Below are 8,350 nucleotides of genomic sequence, written 5' to 3'. Positions count from 1 at the left end.
CAGCCACAACATTAAAACCACCACTCATATTGTGTAGCTCCCCCTCGTGTCGCCAAAACCGGTCTGACCCGTTGAGGCATGGACTCCACAAGACCTCTGAAGGTGTCCTGTGGTATCTGGCACCAACACGTTAGCAGCAGATCCTCTAAGTCCTGTTATACCGTTTTCACATCAAAATAAGCGAGTTTACCCGTGTTTTTTAAACCCGGGTAAACCCACCAAAATAGGTGAGCTCGGCGGAGAGTGTGGGGGTTTTCCGCTGTGCTCCCCACAGTGCGATCCCCATACGTAAAACATTTCATGGTCCATCATACACCAAAAGTTTGCAAAAGTATGCAGATGCAAAAGTAACTTCGGATTTTGATTTTGGATTCTAAAGATGAAATCAAATGATACACGAATATTCCTATCTATTTATACACCAGCATGCGGAAATTCAACGCGCATCGCGCAGGTAAAGGGGCCAAAATAAGGGGCACGACCCAGGTGTCCTGTTCACATTAGAGCCGATCACAGGTGGAACCGATTAGAACTCGTGTGTGTTTCAGGGTCATTTGATCCCGGGTTTTTCCTTTCCCACTAATTACAAATGCAGGATGTTACCGGGTTTTTGGCGCACTGGGAAAGGGGTATTGCAGGGTCATTTAACGCAGGACTGTAACCCGGGTTTTACCTTTCCCACTGATGAACAATGCCCGATGTTAGCGGGTGTTACCGGGTTTTTGGTGCAGTGGGAAAGGGGTATAAGGTGCGAGGTGGGGACCCCATGGATAGGGTTTGTTGTTCTAACATATCCCACAGATGGTCAATCAGATCTAACCCTAACCCCGTCAAATCCACATGATGTCCCATAACAAAATGTAATCAATCAAACCAGGCCACCTCCTTCCATTGCTCTATGCTCCAGTTCTGACGCTCACGTGCCCATTGTAAGCACAAGACCTGCCGTATTGGTGGCGACCACCCATACGGCCTATGCAGGTGTATGTTACAAGTGAATGCGGTGCAAATGTGAAGGCAGAAAAGACTAATCATACTGTACCTTTGAGTCTATACAGTCACAATCATGCCACACTCCCACTTGGCTGTTGTTTTTCTTTTTCAGAAGTTTGCAAGCAATAAACAACAGGGATACAAAAATAGGGGGAGACACAGTGATACATGCTTGAGGCTTGACCAAGGTGGTTACCATCTGCACTGCTGCCTCACAGCAAGAAGGTCCTGGGTTCGATTCCCGCACGGGGCGCTGTTGGCACCGTGCTCCGGGCGGGTTATCTCCCAAATAGGAGCCTTTCTGTGTGGAGTTTGCAGGTTCTCCCCGTGCTCACATGGGGTTTCCTCCACCTAACGTCAGTAAGGACCCCCACCAAAAACATGCACACATCATCGTCTGACCAGCGATGGACACTTGGTACCAGGTCCCCGGGCCCGTCGACGAATGCTGCCCACTGCTCCTGGCTGCCCCCCCGGAGGAAGGTCAAGCCAGGATGGGTTAAATGCAGAGGACCAATTTCACCGGCCACCATCCAAAGCATGTGCATGTCCCTGTGTTTGCATGTGTTGTAGTGTGGTGTGTTGTGTGATAATTAAAGATTCTAAAAATCTGTCATGTGGACCTAAGCAAAGCAGCTGGGAGAACGAACACCAGCGTGCTCTTCTCAACAAGTTAGTGGAGAAGAATGCAGGTGTTTTCTCCCAATACTCCACAAATGATGGCCACACCCAGACAGTGCACAATAAAGCAGACGCCTGCTTTATCGCAAGAACCACTGTCGCAGTGACAAGATGTGAGGAAGCTTTTGACAGAGATGGAGACAGCCAGTCATCTGCCCCAGTCAGAGTCCATATGCATCTCCTGTGGTGACTGTAACTTAAAAGAATAGTTCACTTAGATTATGTGTTCACTATAGAAGGCTCAACTCCTGAAGCACAAGATATGCATTCCCTCTGCCCCGAATAAAGGAGGCTCTACGGCAAGCAAATTACTGTAGTTCTCCGCTCTTGACCTTAGATCTGGGTTTGGTAGGTAGAGGTGGCTGAGCAGTACAGACACAAAAACTGCGTTCAGCACCCTGGGCCTATATGAGGCCTATTACTTTGTTTTCAACTAGCTTCTTATTTTTATTTTTTATTCACAGCCATAAGTTTATTGTCTTTAGCTGGTGTTTCTTATCTGGCGATTGTTTCTACCCAATGATCTTTATGTCATTACTGATCGTTCATTTTTTACCATCAGCTGTTGCTAGCTTAGCCAGGTTTGTTTTTAGCCTTGTGGCTAAGCCAGTTGGTGCCCCGACAAAAAAATCGACTATGGCTGTGTGTGGAGATTGCTATCCTACCCTCTCACAGTTGAAAAAATAAGTTTTGCGACTAGTGATGGAACATAGAACATAAAGCCCGACAAGTTAATGTCGGGCTTTTCTACTGTTGCCTCTGTCTAGCCTAAATGTCTCTCCTTCCAGAGTTGTACTGACTGCGGTAATGGGGATGTTAGTCCTGCCCTCTCCCTTGGCTCTCCAGTTTCGCAGCTGGATAATAATACCACTCCTTCCATGGTCTGGCTCGATCCCCACCGGGAGTCCACAGACATCTGAAGGCTACCCCGTACCCTGAAGGAAGACATCTGGCCCAGTCTTGAAGCCAAACCCAGGACTGAAGCCTGCTCTACTCCCTCCATTCCAAAGCCGTGGGTCCTGGTTAAAATCAGAAAGCCATGGGGTAATCCTAGCAGTAAGCCCTCCTCCAGAGCGGCGGCCGCATTCTCTCTACACCGTCGCATGCAGGGACCCCTGACTTTGCTTGCGCTCCCTTATGGGCGGCTCTCTGACTCTCTGTAGTTGTCCATGTCGAATTACAAAAATTACGAATTTATATTACACTTCAGTCAGAGAAGCTCAAGGAGGACTTTGTTTAGTGACGTGAAGTTCAGCTGCCTGCATCAACTCCAGATCTGGTTAAAAGTCTACTGTAAATCCCGGGACATTGTTTTTGTGGATAATTTCACCTTGTTTCGGGACAGCTCTGAACTGTTCAAACATGAATGTCTTCATCCCAACCACAGAGGCTCTCATCTTTTATCCACGAACATTGAACTGGCCCTCCTCTCATGTAAGTCTCTTCTCTCTGACTCCTCCATTGCCCCAGCACCGACCAACCTAACCCCACCCCACACCCTAAATTATGAGTTCGTGCCAGAATTTTTCTTCTTTTTTTTTCTTTTTAAGGTCTGTGTCATGACCAAGATGAAATAATGCCAAAAAGCCACATCACGGCATCTGTCTAAACAACCTGATAAACATTGATACAAAAAAGAAATTCACTTAGTACAACAAACTCTCACCTTAATAAGTGTAGCATTAATATCTACTTAAATATTTAATAATTGTCTCGTTCAGGGCACCACCCCTTTTTAGGGACGTAATGAAATTTACTTTAAGAAAATCGTTCACTCAGCATAATTCATCAATCTCATAACCTAAAGTATGAAGTTACCCTCTCGTTCAGGGATCCCTCATAAACCACTTCAAGTTAAACATCAGAAGGCAACAACCTTCAAAATAGATGAAACATTTATGAATAGCTAAAAGAATAAATGAAACAAAAACTAAATATAGTTTCTAGGTTCTAATCTATAGATAAAACTATCCGACACCGACTCTTAATCAGAAGACGTAGCAGAGGAGTTCTCTGGAGTGTACTTGTCACTGCATTGCCTTGGTGTAGTTCTGCTCATAGGGGACTCCGGCTGGGTCACTTGGATCCTTCCGATGACATGATGCACTTCACTTGGGGAACCACTGGCGCGCAGTGTTTTCGGTTTTGAGAGATGCAAACAGCAGTGTCTTTCAAAATGTCCCTCCGTCCTGGGCTAGCAGGGTCAGAGTTGAAGGCAGGTGTTTAAGCACTGACTTGGTAACGGTATGTCTATGACGTAAGAGTCGTCATGGTCTTTTGGAGCAGTTCATCGAATAGTGGTATTTATATAAGGTATTATGCATGCATTTGGTGCAAAATTGGCCCCTTTCTATGCAAATGAGCCTTCGTTGCAAATTGCATCCAATTCACAAACAGCGGCGCTAATAGCCACACACAGCCTTAGAGTGACACTATTACTGTCTGTAAAGACCTGGTGGTAACTGTGCAAGACCAAAAAAAAAGGCAAAATAATAGGCAGCGCTGTGAGATCGTCTTCAGAGAGCTGGTGCAACCGAAGCGCATTTATAAAGGGTGTCAAGGCCCAGACTTTCCAAAAATTTTAATACACATTTTATTCATGTGATAAATTAACTGTGTGGGAAGAGTAGGCCTTATTATAGCTTTACTCATACTATTTAAATGTTTTATTTAATGTTTTAGTCACTGCACATAAACCTAAAAATACGAAGTGACCACGCCCCTCAGACCCACCCCACCCTGTTACGCAGAGACCCCGTTGCGCGTCTCCGCTTAACAGGGTTTCCCCATGCAGGGGATCCCGGGCCATCAGGGGTGACCCCGGCAGGTGACCCAACTGGACAATTTCCATTTTTTTCAAATCCGCCCCGTCAGGATCTAATTATCATTACTTCACAGTAAGGGGCCATGGCAATTGCGAATGCTAGTGTAGTGAATACTGACCGACGGCGGGAAAGAGACAGACTGAGCAATGAGATGCTTGACGCCGAAACGGTGCACACACAGCGTGGTACTGTAGGCAGTGTACCGACTGGCGGAGAGCTGGTCATAAGTCCGAAAGATCTTTAAACAGGTAGGTCGTTAAGTGAGGAGTACCTGTACAATTTTACATTTTCATTGAACACTTCAAATTAAACCTACTGTCCGACAATTATTTTAAGTTTTGTATTTATTTAAGACTGATAATTCGTTAAACAGGAAAGTGTAGAACAGTGGTGTAAATGCGTAATGACCCCCCCCCCCAAGTAAATAAATAGTGCTGATGCACTATTTATTTACTTTAATAATTACAGCTTTAATGATAATTGCGATCAGATGCAAAACAAGCGCAAATTGCACTCAGCAGCAAAACCTTATGGGTGTGTTTGAGCTGGCATAGCGGGTGCAATTGATGCACAATTCATGGTGATATTAGCGGTGTCATGATCTCCGCTTCTTCTACTTTCCCCTCCCTCTCCTTACCTGTCCCATTAGCCCAACTCTATTCACCTGCGCACACAGCTGTTCCAGATCTGCAATCTAACCCCTATATATGCCTCTCTCACCAGTCACCCATTGCCAGATTGTCTTCGATGCTTGCACCAGACTCTCCAGCGTTCTCCGGACTGATTCCCTGCTACCGACTCTGCCTTGCTCCGACCACGTATCCTGCCTGCCACTCCGCCTGTCTTCTGTCTGCACTCCTCGTTATCAAACCTGCCTGTCCCCGACGATGTATCCTGCCTGCCCCCTGCCTGTCTTCCGTCTGCTCTACAAATAAAAGACATTACCAAATATCCCTGCCTGTCTTTGTGCTGCAATTGGGTCCTAACCACACCCGTTACAGTACAATCTGGCCAACAATGGATCCAGCACACAACCCCGAGTTGCTGGCACGCCTGGGAAGGGTGGAGTCACAGCTCCAACACCAGGAGGCTGTCCGAGGCCTCCACCTCAGCGGACGTTCGGCTAGCAGCGGCTAGCCAGGAGCAAGGGCTCGCCACGCTAGCTGCCCAGGTCCAGCAGCTCGCCATCGCTCTTGGTCAGTCCAACCCGCCGCCTGCTTCCCCGGACCCACCTGCACCGGCCCAGCCTGGGTTCTCCCTGGAGCCCCGGGTGGGGGTTCCAGAACGCTATGCCGGAGACGCAGACGGCTGTAGTCCGTTCATTACGAACTGTTCCATCCTCTTCGCTCTGCAGCCCCACACCTTCGCCTCCGAGGAAGCCAGGGTGGCATTCATCGTAAATCACCTGACGGGCCGCGCTTGGCTATGGGGAACGGCCGAGTGGGAACGACGCACACCAGCCTGCTCCTCCTTCCACACCTTCGCCGCCGAGCTCCGCAAGGTGTTCGGGTGACATCACGAGGTCCCGATGCTGCTGGTGGTCTCCTGGGTCTCAGTCAAGGGTCCCGCTCCGTGGTCGATTACGCGATGGACTTCCGCACCCAGGCTCGACTGAGCGAGTGGAACCCGGCAGCCCAGATTGACGCGTTCCTGATGGGATTAGCAGAGTACGTGAAGGATGAGCTAGTTTCCCACAACCTTCCCACCTCTCCGGATGGCATCATCGAGCTTGCTTCCCGTATCGACCGACGCATCCAGGCCCGCCAGCGAGAGAGGCGTCAGAGGCAAGTGGAGCGCCGCCCAGCAACCCGTCTTCCAGGTTCCTCCGGGCCGCCAGCTCTTCCGGCCCGTCAACCCACGAGTAAGGCCTCTCCCATGCGGGTTGGCCGGTCTAGCCTCACCCCAGAGGAGAAGGAGAGACGCCGGGTGGGGAACCTTTGCCTCTACTGCGGTCTAGCTGGACACTACATTTTCCGGGTGTCCGGTAAAAGGACCGGGCTCGCCAGTGAGGGAGGAGGTCCTGGTGAGCCACACCTCCAAATCCCCCTCCAACCTACGCCCCCTCTGCCAGGCTCCGCTGCTCCTGCCCCAAGGCTCACATTCCCTCGCCATACTTATTGACTCTGGTTCCGATGTTAACATCATCGACGATAACCTAGCATGGCAGCTGGGTGTTGGTCGAGTTCTCCTGCCTTCTCCAGTACCTGCCACTGCCCTGGATGGTCGCCTCCTCGGGACAGTCACCCATCAGACAGTGCCCATCCGCATGCTCCTGTCCGGCAACCACCACGAGACGATACAGTTCTGCATCCTGCACTAACCTCGTCACCCTCTCCTCCTAGGGTTGCCCTGGCTCTGGCGTCACAACCCACACCTCGACTGGACCACAGGGGCTATTCTGGGATGGAGTCCTGCATGCCATCAGGTCTGCCTGAAGCAAGACACCACACCTCAGCCACCCAACAGCTCCAGCTCCGCACCCAACATGTTGTGGGGTCCCCGCCGAGTACCTCGACTTCAGGGAGGTCTTCAGCAAGGCCAAGGCGACATCCCTTCCCCCGCACAGGCCGTACGATATTGCCATCGACCTCCAGCCCTGCTCCACCCCCCCCCAGAGGCCGCCTGTACTCCCTGTCCGCCCCGGAGAGAGAGGCCATGGACACCTATATTAACGATGCCCTGGCGGCGGGCATCATCCGTCCCTCCTCATCCCCGGCGGGGACGGGCTTCTTCTTCGTGGAGAAGAAGGACAAGTCGCTTCGCCCCTGTATTGACTATCGCGGTCTCAATGACATTACGGTCAAGAACTGCTATCCCCTGCCCCTCATCTCATCGGCCTTCGAACTCCTGGTGGGGGCCACGGTGTTCACCAAGCTCGACCTACGCAACGGCTACCATCTGGTCCGGGTTCGAGAGGGGGACGAATGGAAGACGGCGTTCAACACACCCTCCGGTCAGTACGAATATCTAATATGCTCCTGCTGGTCTCCTACACCCACTGCCGGTTCCTCCGTGGACTTCGTTACCGGTCTGCCACCGTCTAGCGGCAACACTACCATCCTGACCGTGGTGGACCGGTTTAGCAAGATGGCTCACTTCGTGCCTCTACCGAAGCTCCCGTCGGCCAAGGGCACCGCCAAGCTATTATTGTAACACGTCGTCCACCTCCATGGCATCCCGGTAGATGTTGTATCCGACCGGGGTCCCCAGTTCGCTCTGTCTTCTGGAGGGAGTTCTGTCCGCTCCTGGGGGCCACCGTCAGCCTCTCTTCAGGGTACCACCCCCAGTCCAATGGCCAAACGGAGCAGAAGAACCAGGAGATGGAGACTTCGCTGCATGACATCACAACACCCGTCGTCCTGGTCCGAGCAGCTTTTGTGGGTGGAATATGCCCACAACACCCTGACCAGTTCGGCCACAGGCCTCTCCCCCTTCCAGTGCGCCTACGGCTTCCAACCACCTCTGTTCCCGACCCTTGAGAAGGAGGCTTCCTTGCCCGTCCGTCCAGGCCTTCATTCGCCGCTGCCGCAGGACCTGGACCCGAGCCCGGGCTGCCCTCCTCCGAGCCGCTGCCCGCAACGCCTCTGCCACCAACCGTCGCCGCTCCCAGGCCCCGGAGTACCAGCCGGGGTAGGAAGATCTGGCTCTCCACCCGGGACCTCCCCCTGAAGGTGGACTCTAAGAAGCTGGCTCCTCGGTTCATCGGCCCATTCAAGATCGAGAAGGTTGTCAACCCGGTGGTAGTGCGGCTCAAGCTCCCCAGGTCCATGCGCGTCCATCCCACCTTCCACGTGTCCAAGGTCAAGCCAGTCCGGGAGAGTGCTCTGGTCCCCTTGGCACCTCCGCCGCCT

The sequence above is a fragment of the Zeus faber genome (assembly GCF_960531495.2).
Source record: "Zeus faber genome assembly, chromosome: 8".
Lineage (NCBI taxonomy): Eukaryota > Metazoa > Chordata > Actinopteri > Zeiformes > Zeidae > Zeus > Zeus faber.
Note: the sequence above shows the minus strand (reverse complement) of the source record.